This window comes from Megalops cyprinoides, chromosome 17 (genome assembly GCF_013368585.1).
Source record: "Megalops cyprinoides isolate fMegCyp1 chromosome 17, fMegCyp1.pri, whole genome shotgun sequence".
NCBI classification, from domain to species: Eukaryota; Metazoa; Chordata; class Actinopteri; order Elopiformes; family Megalopidae; genus Megalops; species Megalops cyprinoides.
In genome coordinates, this window is record NC_050599.1 from 30144903 (window position 1) to 30158597 (window position 13695).

Below are 13695 nucleotides of genomic sequence, written 5' to 3' on the forward strand. Positions count from 1 at the left end.
CTGGAGCACAGCACACCCCTGCCCACTCCCCTGGACTGAACACATAGCCACTTTAAAAAAGTGCAATCTGTTTACATATTTACTTGCACTCTTTGCCTTACAATTTCATGTTGTGTTACTTTGTTTATTTATTTATTGTCTGTTATCCTCTCTATTTATTGTCCTGTTATTGTCCATTTATTGTCCAGTGTATTTATTCAGTTGTCTTGAATGTAGCACCATGGGTCCCAGGGAAACATTATTTCAACCCTACCGTACCGCATATGGATGGGCTGACAATAAAATCTCTCTGACTCTGACATCTATACAAATGTGGCTTACACCTACAAAGCCATGCCCCTCCCCCACCTGGGACAGTCTGATCATCTTTCATTGTTCCTAGCCCGGTCATTAAATGTGTGAAACCCACAATGAGGACCATCAAGATCTGGATGGAGGGTGCTGACTCTGCTCTTCAGCACCAATTCCAGCACACAGACTGAAGTGTGTTTACTGCCCATGGCACCATAGACTCTCAGATTAACATTGGCCCTGTTCACACCTGGTATTAACATGCGCCTTTGGTGATCTGATCACAAGTGGACAGCGCTAAGTACAGTTGTGAACGCACCAAGATCCGATTTGAGATCCGATCTTTCAGACCACATTCGGAGGTGGTCTGGGCCACATACAGCCACATTCTTTTAGCAATGTGAACGCAAATGCGTCCTGGGCCACATTGAAGGACTGCCTGTTCAACTGATGTCCTCTGCGTGGGGGAAGTACATACTCATTTGCGCGCCAACGGCGTTCACACCAGTGTGATTAGCTGTTTAGCACGTAGCTAAAACCGGTGCGATTAGAACACAAGATTGCAGGGAGAGAAAATGTTTTCCTGCTATTGTGGCGTCGGATGATGATGTCACTGTAGCGCGTCGAGTGCCGGTCATGGAGTAACCCACCTAACTTATCTCTCAAACTATCTGTCTTGGATTAATGTTAACGGACGGACTAAAATTATAATACAACAAAACTGGATTCAAATTCAACTGCAACAATATCTGATTTAACGTTTGACAACAATGAATCTTTCTTTGGATCATATCTTAACTTTCCCAATAACGAAGAAACTAACCGAGACATGAGCTCCCCGACTAAAACAAACACTGCTAGAGCACTCTGTAGCACACCAGAGCTGGGTGAGTCAACCACTCTTAGCAAACCCGCAAGAGTAGAAAGCCGTCCACCGGCTGTAAAAAAGAAGTGTCTTTCCAGTCAAGAACTATTAGAATCCCCGGAGCTAACTGACACCGAACATAGCATTGTGTTGCTAATAGACGAAAAACTTAAACTCTTGGAAAAACTTAGCAAACTGGACATCCTTGACACACTCCTAACCGAAGTTGCAGAGCTGAAAAACATGGTTATGATATCTAAAGTGGAAACCGATGAGCTCAAAACTGTTGTCTCAGATCTACAGTCCGAAATTACAAACATTAAAAAAGAAAACCACCGTCTGAAAGAATCTCTGCTGGACCTTCGAACGAGGTCAATGAGAGACAATCTAATATTTAATGGAATTCCAGAGACAAACAACGAAAATCCAGAGGAGCTACTAAAAACATTCATGAAGAACGAACTCAACATCCCAGAAGAGACAGTGAACAAGGTCACTTTCGCCCGAGTCCACCGTATTGGGAAAAAGAGAACATACGCCGACGCACTCCAAACCCATCGGAACCAGGCCCATCGATGCCAAGCCTCAGCAAAACGCATCGGACCCAGGCCCATCGTTGCCCATCAGACCCAGGCCCATTGTGGCCAAGTTTGAACACTTCAAGCAGCGCGAATATGTCAGAAATCTCGCAAGAAGGCTTAAAGGTAAGCCGTTCGGTATAAATGACCAATTCCCACCTCTGATTATGGAGCGACGAAGAGTTCTTCTTCCCATTTACTACAGCAACCGAAGGAACGGCAGCCGGGTGAGTCTGATCTCTGACAAGCTCTACATAGACAATAACTTATTTAAGGACCCAAATATCACCCCTTGGCTAGAATGACTTACCTCATACCAATTCTTGGCGCCAGTGACTGTCTGTGAACTGAGAGCTGCTGAAAACATAACTGTCTAACCCGAATAATATAATGGTAGGAATATGGAGTTATTGCAGGAAGGAGGTAGAGAAAATAAACCATGCATGTGTATATATAAGTGCTATGCTACAGTCATAATGCGAAATGATGTTTATGAGCAGGCAGGTTAATGGGTGACATGCATGTATAGTGTATTTACTTTTTTATTATTATTACTGTTATTATTATTATTATCATCATCATTATAAGTCCTTCATTATAATGATAAGTCCTGTCATTATTAAGACCTTCCTGTTGCAAGTGAAACCGGCCTGCCCTTGGCATGTGTGTGTGTGTGTACGTGCATGGGTGTATGTGTGTGTGGGTGCGTGGGTGGCTGTGGGTGTGTATGTGTATGTGTATGCGTGTTAGCTCAGTAACACCTACAATTGGCAACCCCCTCTACCCCATCACCCCCACCTTATTCTCTTTTCTCCTTCCCTTCTTCCCGCCATGTATCTCTATCGCGCTACTTCACCGCAATTGCACCCCTCTCTGCCATCACTACTCTTTATTAGGATTCTTACTTCTATCTCCCAGTATCTACCCATTATCTCTCTCTCCCCGTCTTCCCTCTTATCTGTCTCGATCATTGTTTATAAAAAAACAAATCCAAAGATATTATAAAAATGACTTTCCTGCTGTAATATTACAACCCTACTCCAGACCTGCTGTACACAGTTGAGTCTTCAAATGACCTCCCAACTCGACTACCTATCCCCAATTATGTCAATGTTCTTCACTCTGAGTGCTTGTATGTTTCTGTGTTTATGTTATGTGTTTATTTTAGTTTTATTATATGCTTTCACATTCAAAACCTTCCCCCACATGCATCCTTACTGCACATTGTGTAATTCAATATCAATCACCACAATACCTATCCCATGGTACTGCCAGTGAAAATAACATCATGGAACATAAGAGGAATCAGCTCCCCAGCAAAAAGAACAAAAATATTAAATCACCTAAATAAACTAAGATCTGATATCTGCTTTATACAGGAAACTCACCTTACAGAGGCAGACTCTTGGAAACTTACAGCTAGATGGATTGGCCAGACATACCACTCCACATACAGTTCCAAAAAACAAGGTGTTTCCATTTTAATCAGTAAAAACATTTCATTTTCTCACAACTTAACTTTGATCATAGGGACGTTATATCATTATCACTGGTACTATTGGAAAAGACACTCTAACTCTAGCAAATATCTATGGCCCCAATGCAGACTCTTCCTCCTTTTTACACTCATTATTCTCAGAACTGTCTAATTTTCCTGACTCACATATCATCTTAGGCGGTGATTTTAACATAGTATTGGACCCAAACATAGATCGCTCATCATCAACCTCCACTAATAAACCCAACCACTCCTCATCCTTGCTTAAACAGTACATGGCAGATTATGGACTGATGGATATCTGGAGAATGAATAACCCCAGTAATACTGAATACTCATATTATTCACCTTACCATAAATCATACTCCCGTATAGACTACTTTTTGGTTAACAACTCTATCACACACAGAATAAATGACTCAGCCATCCATAGCATTATCATCTCTGATCATGCCCCCATTAGTATTATCTTCTTAGCAGAACATCAGCCCCTCCCTCCTCCCAGATGGCGCTTCAATAACTCATTACTTAAGGACAAAGAATTTCACGACTACTTCAAACACAAATGGGCATCCTTTATAGAAATCAATAACACTCCTGGAATAACAGCATGTACACTATGGGAAACTGCAAAGACAGTCATGAGAGGGAAAATTATATCGTACTGTACATACAAAAAGAAAGAAAAAATTGCAAAAGAAAACAACCTGCAAAAAGAGGTGAAGAGATTGGACATTCTGGCCTCTCACGCACCTACCGATTCAGTAATGAAGGAACTCCTGAAAACTAAATATGAGCAAGAAAACTGAAGGCACCCTCCTCAAACTCCGACAGCAACATTTTGAATTTGGAAATAAAACAGGCAAACTATTAGCAAATCAGTTAAAACAACAAACAGAGAAATCTATCATTACCTCAATCATAGACTCATCCGGAAATAAAACTCAAAACCCCTCCATAATTAATGACTCTTTTAGATCTTTTTACTCAAATCTTTACACTTCAGACCAGAACTCCTCGCCTAAAGATGCTGAAAGATTTCTCAGGAATGTCTCCCTACCTAAACTAACTCAAACCCAAGCAGAAGATCTAGAGGTACCTCTCTCCTTAGAAGAAATCACCAGAGCGCTTCATTTCATGCCTAATAATAAATCACCTGGACCAGATGGCTACCCTGCAGAATTTTATAAACAGTTTTGGCCTCTCCTTTCACCTCTGTTTTTTAAAGTGATATCTGAAATCCACCAAAATACCACTATTCCCCATCATATGAACACTGCCGATATTACACTCATCCCAAAACCAAACAAGGACCCCATTCAATGCTCCAACTATCGCCCCATATCATTAATCAACACAGACACGAAAATTATTAGCAAGGCTTTATCAGTCAGACTGGAATCTGTAATTTCATCATTAATACACATAGATCAAACCAGCTTCATCAAGGGGAGGCATTCCTCAGAAGAGTATTCAACCTGATCAATTTCTATAAAAATCGCACCTCCTCTAACAATCCACTATTCATCATAGCAACCCTTGATGCCGAAAAGGCGTTCGACAGGGTAGATTGGTCCTTTCTCTTCACCTCCCTTAATCACTTTGGATTCCGGTCATATTTCACCAATTGGATTAAAACACCGTACAACTCACCCACTGCATCTGTTATAACCAATGGACTTATATCAAAACCATTTCAGTTACAAAGAGGTACTAGACAAGGATGCCCTCTATCCCCACTACTGTTTGCACTTTTCATTGAACCCCTGGCTGCTTCCATTAGGCAATGTGACCGTATCTCAGGCATCCAATCAAACTCACACCACCATAAAATCAGTCTGTATGCCGATGACATTCTGTTATACATTACAAACCCCTCATCCTCACCTCCAGCAGTCCATAATCTGATCAGTAATTATAGTAGGGTGTCTGGCTACTCCATCAACTGGACAAAATCAGAGATTCTGCCTATATCCAAATTCAACTGGGATGCTGAGGCTGAGGTCCCCCTCTTTAAACGAACAGCAAAATCTATTACATACCTTGGAATCCACATTTCTCCAAATTTAAACGAATTATTCAAACTTAACTATACCCCCCTACTACAAGAAATAAAAGACAATCTGGAAAAATGGAATAAATTACCACTATCTCTAATTGGCCAAATTTCAACCGTTAAAATGAACATCCTCCCAAAAATAAACTACCTCGTTGCCATGACCCCTGTCACCCCTCCCCTGGGCTGGTTCTCCTCTCTCAATAGTGCAGTCACTAGATTTTACTGGATACACCAAAAACCACGAATTAAACTATCCACCCTCCAAAAGCTCAAACAATACGGAGGACTCGGGGCCCCAAATTTCTTTTACTATTTCCTCTCACACCAGTTACAGTATATCCGCCACTGGACAAATAACATCAAACCACCTTGGCTAGATATCGAAAACACTTTAGCTCAAGAATTGAACATCAAAAATCTCCCATTTATAGATAAATCCATAAAAACTCACACTTGTTACAAAAACAACAACACTATCAGCACTTCCCTAACTGCTTGGTGGAAGTCAAATGAAATTCTCCATTACAACCTCTCAGCATCTATCCATACTCCATTATGGCATAACCCCATATTTTTAATCAATAACAAATCCTTTTTCTTCTCAACCTGGAATGAGAGAGGAGTAACCAGCCTGGGACAGTTACTCGATGATGGCTTGCTCATGACCTTCGACCACATCCAAAAAAAATATAACATACCGGACCACTGGTACTTCCAGTATATCCAGTTAAAAGAAGTCATAAAAAAAACATGAACACTAGGAATTTTAATAATCACAGCCCTCCCCTCTATTTAAAGTTACAATCACTCAAACCTAAAAAAATGTTATCCCAAATATACAAACTCCTAGCATTTGAAGACAGCACTATATCAATCCCTATAAACAAGTGGACCACAGACATAAACAACCTACCAACAGATGTTAATTGGCAAAGCATATGCAATAACTCATACTCTATGACATGTAATTCCAAAACCCAGCTTATACAGTATAAATGTCAGGGCTCCCGCCCCCTAGCTGTTGTGTTTTTGTTTTTCCCTGTCCATGTGCCTTTGTTTTCCTTGTGTTCTAGCCCTGCCCCGCTCTCTGCCCTGTCTCCGCCCACCTGATTGTCTCCACCCGCCTGCCTGCACACCTGCTTCCCATCTCCTAATCAGCCCAGCCCTATATCTACCCTGCTTGTCTCTGTGTTGTTTGCCAGATCGTTTCAGTGTTTCTGCCTGTCTCGTTTCCCGCCTGTTTACCCTGTTTGGATTTTGCTGGTTTTTGCCTCGCCTGTTCCTCGACTTCGTTTTTGCCTGCCCTTCTGTCCTGATTGCCTGATCTGCCTGCCTTCAAGGTTTGACCCTGCCTGTTACTGTTTTTGATCCCTGTTTTGCCCTTGGACTGCTTACCTGGTATTTTGACCCTGCCTGTTTTTGGACTGCCTGCTTGTTTGAGGATTCTGCTATTAAACGCCTGTGATTGGAGCACTCGTGGTCCGCGTCTGAGTCCGTGCCTGAGTCCTGACAGTACGATCTGGCCAGTATGGACTCAGCGGACCTTCCCCAGATGAAGGTGGCATTGGAGCTGCAAGGTGCGTTGCTGGGGAGCCATCAGAGCCAGCTGGAAGCCATCAGCAGTTCCCTGGAGAGCTTTGCTACCAACATGGCTACTGTCACTGCTCAGCTACAGCAGCTGCAGCTGAGCCAGGAGAACTGCCCTGCACCTCCCGCAGCAGCCTCCTCGTCTGTCACACCTGTACCATTGAGCTGGGAACCCCAATTGCCACCCCCTGAATCGTATGCAGGGGATCCAGGAACCTGCAGATCGTTCCTCTCCCAGTGCTCCCTTGTGTTTGAGCTCCAGTCCTCCACGTTTCCTACAGACCGGGCGAAGATCGCATATGTCATCACCCTGCTAACAGGCCGTGCCAGGGAGTGGGGCACCGCGGTCTGGGATGCCCGCGCTCCTTTCTGTCACTCATTCGGATCCTTCGCCGAGGAGATGAAGAGGGTGTTTGACCGCTCCAGGCACGGTCACGAGGCCGCCAGGGAGATGCTGCTGATCCGCCAGGGGCGCCGGTCGGTCTCCGATCTCGCCATTGATTTCCGCACCCTGGCCGCCACTAGTGGGTGGAATATGGAGGCGCAATACGACGCTTTCCTCCACAGTCTTTCGGAGCCCATCAAGGATGAGCTGGCCACCCGGGAACTGCCAGCTAGCTTTGACGCCTTGGTGGACCTGGCCATCCGAGTTGATCAGCGCCTGTCGCAGCGATGCCGGGAGAGAGGGGCCAGTGGACCGCTCAGCCTCACCCGAGAACATCCGCCCGCGCCGGCCGCACGGAACCCTGCACATCCGCCACCTGCCTCCCCAGAGCCGATGCGGGTTGTCCGCACTTGTCTGTCTTCCGACGAGCGTCAGAGGAGGATCAGCACCCGATCTTGCCTGTACTGCGGACAGCCTGGTCACTTCATCGCAACCTGCCCGGCAAAAGGCCAGCACTCACCCACAGCCAGGGGGTTACAGGTGAGCGTCACCCCCTTACACCAGTCCTGTGAGGTCCGTCCTCTGTTCTCGGCCATGCTGCTCGTCGGGGGTCAGTCTCACGCAGTCTCCGTCCTGATTGACTCGGGAGCCGACGGGAGCTTCATCGATGCCAACCTGGCAGCCCGGCTGAAACTGCCCCGTGTCCCGTTGCACTCGCCACTGGAAGCCCACGCCATCACTGGGGCCCCGCTGGTTCGGATCACCCACGCCACTCCTCCGGTGAGTTTCCTCGTCTCTGGCAACCATCGCGAGGAGATCGTGTTGCACATTATTAACACCCCACAAGCCTCCGTGGTCCTGGGCCACCCCTGGCTAGCCCAGCACAACCCCCACATTGATTGGGTGGGCAATACAATCCTGGGCTGGAGCCCGTACTGCCACTCCCACTGCCTTCGGGATGCCTTGGTTCCTTTATTGCCGGTCTCTCCTGCCCCCGAGGACTTCCCGGACCTGTCGGCGGTGCCTCCTGAGTACCTGGACCTGAAACCTGTATTCAGCAAGTCCCGCGCCACGTCGCTACCTCCGCACCGCCCATACGACTGTGCTATTGACCTCCTGCCCGGCTCGTCACCCCCGAGGGGGCGTCTGTACTCCCTGTCACCCCCGGAGACCGAGGCCATGAACCGGTACATCCGGGAGTCCCTTGCTGCAGGCATCATCCGTCCATCCTCCTCACCCGCAGGGGCTGGGTTCTTCTTCGTGGGTAAGAAGGACCGCTCCCTCCGTCCCTGTATTAATTATCGGGGCCTCAACACCATTACAGTAAAGAATCGCTACCCCCTGCCGCTTCTGTCCTCTGCATTTGAGTCATTACAGGGGGCCTCTGTCTTCACCAAACTGGACCTCCGCAACGCTTACCACCTGGTCCGGATTCGTGAGGGAGATGAGTGGAAGACGGCCTTCAACACTCCATCTGGGCACTATGAATATCTGGTCATGCCGTTCGGTTTGACTAATGCCCTGGCTGTCTTCCAGGCCCTGGTCAACGACATCCTCCGAGACCTGCTCAACCGGTTTGTGTTTGTCTATCTGGATGACATCCTCATCTTCTCACGCTCCCTGCCCGAACACATCCAGCACGTCCGTCGCGTTCTCCAGCGCCTGCTGGAGAACCACCTGTATGTCAAGGCGGAGAAGTGCGAATTCCATCAAAGCACTATCTCCTTCCTGGGCTTTGTCATCACGGCAGGGAGCATCCAGATGGACCGGCAGAAAGTCCGAGCGGTGGAGGAGTGGCCTCGTCCCACCTCCCGCCGGGAGTTGCAGCGCTTCCTCGGATTCGCCAACTTCTACCGCCGCTTCATCCGGGATTACAGCACGGTAGCGGCTCCCCTCACCGCTCTGACATCAGTCAACAAGGCTTTCTCCTGGTCCCCGGCAGCCGAAGAAGCGTTCCGTGACCTGAAGACCCGTTTCACCTCTGCGCCTATCCTGACTCAGCCAGACCCTGCCCGGCAGTTCGTTGTGGAGGTGGACGCCTCGGACGTGGGAGTGGGGGCCGTCCTGTCACAGCGCTCGGCCACCGACAGCAAACTCCACCCCTGCGCTTACTTCTCCCATCGCCTTTCGCCCACAGAGCGCAATTATGACATCGGCGACCGGGAGCTGCTAGCTGTCAAGCTGGCGCTGGAGGAGTGGAGGCACTGGCTGGAGGGGGTGAGCATGCCGTTCCTGGTGTGGACCGACCATAAGAACTTGGAATACCTCAGGTCGGCCAAGCGTCTGAACCCTAGACAGGCCCGCTGGTCCTTGTTCTTCTCCCGGTTCAATTTCACCTTGTCCTACCGCCCGGGAACCAAGAACGGTAAGCCGGATGCCCTCTCTCGCCAGTTCGTGCCCGCCGGGGACACCCAGGAGCCCAGCACCATCCTGCCCACTCGATGTGTTGTCGCAGCAGCACGCTGGGACATCGAGACGACCGTCCGCACCGCCCTCCAGGCCGAGCCGGGCCCTAGCTCCTGCCCCCCTAACCGTCTTTTTGTTCCCCAGTCTGTTCGTTCCCAGGTCCTCCAGTGGGGGCACTCATCCAGACTCGCCTGCCATCCCGGGGCCCGTCGCACGGTGGCGTTCATCCGCCAGCGGTTCTGGTGGCCCACCATGGAGACGATGTCCGGAACTTCGTCACCGCCTGCTCGGTCTGTGCCCAGAACAAGACGTCCAACCAACCGCCCGCCGGCCTGCTGCAACCTCTGCCTGTTCCCAGACGACCCTGGTCCCACATAGCCCTGGACTTTGTCACCGGCCTGCCCCTGTCTGATGGTAACACCACCATCCTTACCATTGTGGATCGGTTCTCAAAGTCCGTACATTTCATACCGCTGCCCAAGTTGCCCTCCGCCAAGGAGACTGCCCAGCTACTCATCCATCATGTGTTCCGGCTGCATGGTCTGCCCATGGACGTGGTGTCCGACCGGGGGCCGCAGTTTACCTCTCATTTTTGGAGGGCTTTTTGCAGGCTACTGGGTGCCACCGTCAACCTGTCGTCCGGTTTCCATCCCCAGTCCAACGGCCAGACCGAGCGGGCGAACCAGCAGTTGGAGACGGTGCTGCGATGCCTGACGTCCCAGGAACCGTCAGCGTGGAGCCAGCACCTTCCTTGGGTGGAGTACGCCGTTAACTCCTTGCCCTCTGCATCTACAGGGCTGTCCCCATTCCAGTGTTGTGTGGGTTACCAACCTCCCCTGTTCCCGGCCCAGGAGGAGGAGGTCGGCGTACCCTCAGCGGTGGCGTTTATCCGACGCTGCCGCCGCACCTGGAGACGCGCTCGGCACACGCTGCTCCGCTCCGTGGCTCAGGTTAAACGGTTTGCCGACCGCCACCGCTCCAAGGCCCCTCGCTATCGCCAGGGTCAGCGAGTGTGGCTCTCCACCCGCGACCTGCCCCTTAAGGTGGACTCCCGCAAGCTGGCTCCCCGCTTCATTGGTCCCTTTCCCATCGCTAAGGTGATCAGCCCCGCAGCGGTCCGGCTGAAACTCCCGCTCTCTCTTCGCCGCATCCACCCAACCTTCCACGTCTCCAGGATCAAGCCCGTCGTCCGCAGCCCTCTCTGCCCAGCTCCCCAGACTCCTCCGCCTCCCCGCCTGATCGATGGAGCCCCAGCCTACACTGTACGCCGTCTGCTGGGGGTTCGGCGTCGAGGGCGCGGTCTCCAGTACCTGGTGGACTGGGAGGGCTACGGACCCGAGGAGAGATGCTGGGTCCCAGCCAGGGACATCCTGGACCCCGCCTTGATCCGGGACTTCCACCGCCGGAACCCAGGCTCGCCTGCTGTGACGCCCGGTGGCGTCCGTAGGGGGGGGGGGTACTGTCAGGGCTCCCGCCCCCTAGCTGTTGTGTTTTTGTTTTTCCCTGTCCATGTGCCTTTGTTTTCCTTGTGTTCTAGCCCTGCCCCGCTCTCCGCCCTGTCTCCGCCCACCTGATTGTCTCCACCCGCCTGCCTGCACACCTGCTTCCCATCTCCTAATCAGCCCAGCCCTATATCTACCCTGCTTGTCTCTGTGTTGTTTGCCAGATCGTTTCAGTGTTTCTGCCTGTCTCGTTTCCCGCCTGTTTACCCTGTTTGGATTTTGCTAGTTTTTGCCTCGCCTGTTCCTCGACTTCGTTTTTGCCTGCCCTTCTGTCCTGATTGCCTGATCTGCCTGCCTTCAAGGTTTGACCCTGCCTGTTACTGTTTTTGATCCCTGTTTTGCCCTTGGACTGCTTACCTGGTATTTTGACCCTGCCTGTTTTTGGACTGCCTGCTTGTTTGAGGATTCTGCTATTAAACGCCTGTGATTGGAGCACTCGTGGTCCGCGTCTGAGTCCGTGCCTGAGTCCTGACAATAAAGTCCTCCATAGAACACACGTTACTACCCACAAACTTTACCGCATGGGCTTTAGCCAAAGTAATACATGTTCATATTGTTCAGCCTCAATAGATTACTTCCATGCCATCTGGCTCTGCCCACATGTCCAAAACTTTTGGTCGGAGATCTTGAGCAGGCTATCTGAGATCCTTAGCCTCAGCATCCCTTTATGCCCCATCATAGCTTTACTTGGCGATGTCTCTACACTACATACACCGAAACATCTCAAATCATTCATATTAATATCACTAACCATCGCCAAAAAGACCATATTACTGAACTGGAAAGACAGAACCAAGATATCCATAGCTCACTGGCTCAATCTACTAATAGACCATTCAAATCTAGAAAAACTTACCGCATCTTTGAAAAACAACATTACAACTACAATACCTTCAACGCTGAATCCTCTCTCCACAAATGACCCTTAACATTACTATTCTTCTTAATTTTTATTTATTTGTATATATTTTTTCCTTTCTTATATATTTTTCTCTTTTCTTTCCGTTCCAACAAACCTACATGAAAACAGTGTGCAGTTTGTCCCACCAGTCTGGTCTTGTCTGTCCTGCCCCATCACGTCTTGTCAGTCTTGTTATGCTTTATGCCTCAACCTTTAAACGTAAATACATATATAGAAAGAATGATGTATTTATTTTATTTATGTATTAAATGTTATTATGGGTTTTGTTTTTCCTTTTTTTTTCTTTCTTTTTCTTCATTGCTTCCCTTTGCTCTTTGTTTTTTGTAGTTGTTGTTGTTGTTGTTAAATAAAAAAAAAAAAACACAAGATTGCAAAAATTCTAGCTAATTTTAGCTTTGAGGTAACAGCAATTTAATGTTAAAACATATAGCAAATGCTAACTGAAAACTATGAGAAGCTTAATAACGCTAATGAAAACATAAAGAACCATGTGCACTACATAGCATGAAAAATATGTTACATGTGAAAGGGTTTTAAAGTGCGACAACAGGCAACAACAACAACTGGAGTTTGCAAGCTACGTCAAATGCTTCCAAGCCCCAAAGGTGTCATGCAATATATTACATGGAAAAATGGTATCATGAATAATACATGAAGTGTTGTAGTTCTACAAATAAATGTTAGTAGACTACTGTGGGAGTCAAGATTTACGATACCATGAATATCAAGGGGACATTCTAAAACGCTTAACGTGGCTTAATGTTCCAAACCCATGATCAATGATCACCAAATTTCTCTCGGACATCTCTTGTCAGAAACACTTCCTCCTGTCAAAAAATCAAAACCTAAATCCTAGGAGTATGGTCCTTATCTCACTATGTTTTCCTCTCCATTGACGCCCATTATAAGGAAAAAGCTTTATGTGGTGTCCCAAAACAGTGATCAATGATCACCAAATTTCTCACATGTCATAAACACTATCTCCTATCAAAAAAGCGTCCATACTCATCGCTGTTTTGGAACATTAAACCATGTTAAGCCATTTCACGTTAAGTGTTTTAGCATGTCCCTTCTTCCATAACAAGAGCGCTTCGGTTTTAGAAAAGTAATTCATAGATGTATTCACAACACTAGCAAACCAGCAAACACCCTTTGATATTAAACTACATTATGAAACATTTTCATTGCAGTGAATAATGTGTGAAACTTTGGAAACATAATATCTTGCTTAGCCTATTTAATTCAACCATACTGGCAAGGTGCCAGACAAATACGGTGAAGTTCAAAATGTTCTAATCTAGCGTTTCTGTTTTTTGCAACGATAAACAGAATTTAACAAAAGATCAGCTGCAGCTGAGTTAAGGGTAATTTCAGTGATGAATGGAATCTAGCTTGCTAGTCAACTAGGTTTTCATTTACAGATACAACACACATTATTACATAGTGACAGTCATAACAAGATTTGTTCAAACAGACCTTTAAATGATGCGTAAACTTACATTTGCAAACAGACATGATGTTCGTGTTTATTTGCATATGGAGCAGGGAGGTGAGATCTGATCACAAGTGGTCACTCGAGACGCATGTGAGGACGCATTTTAA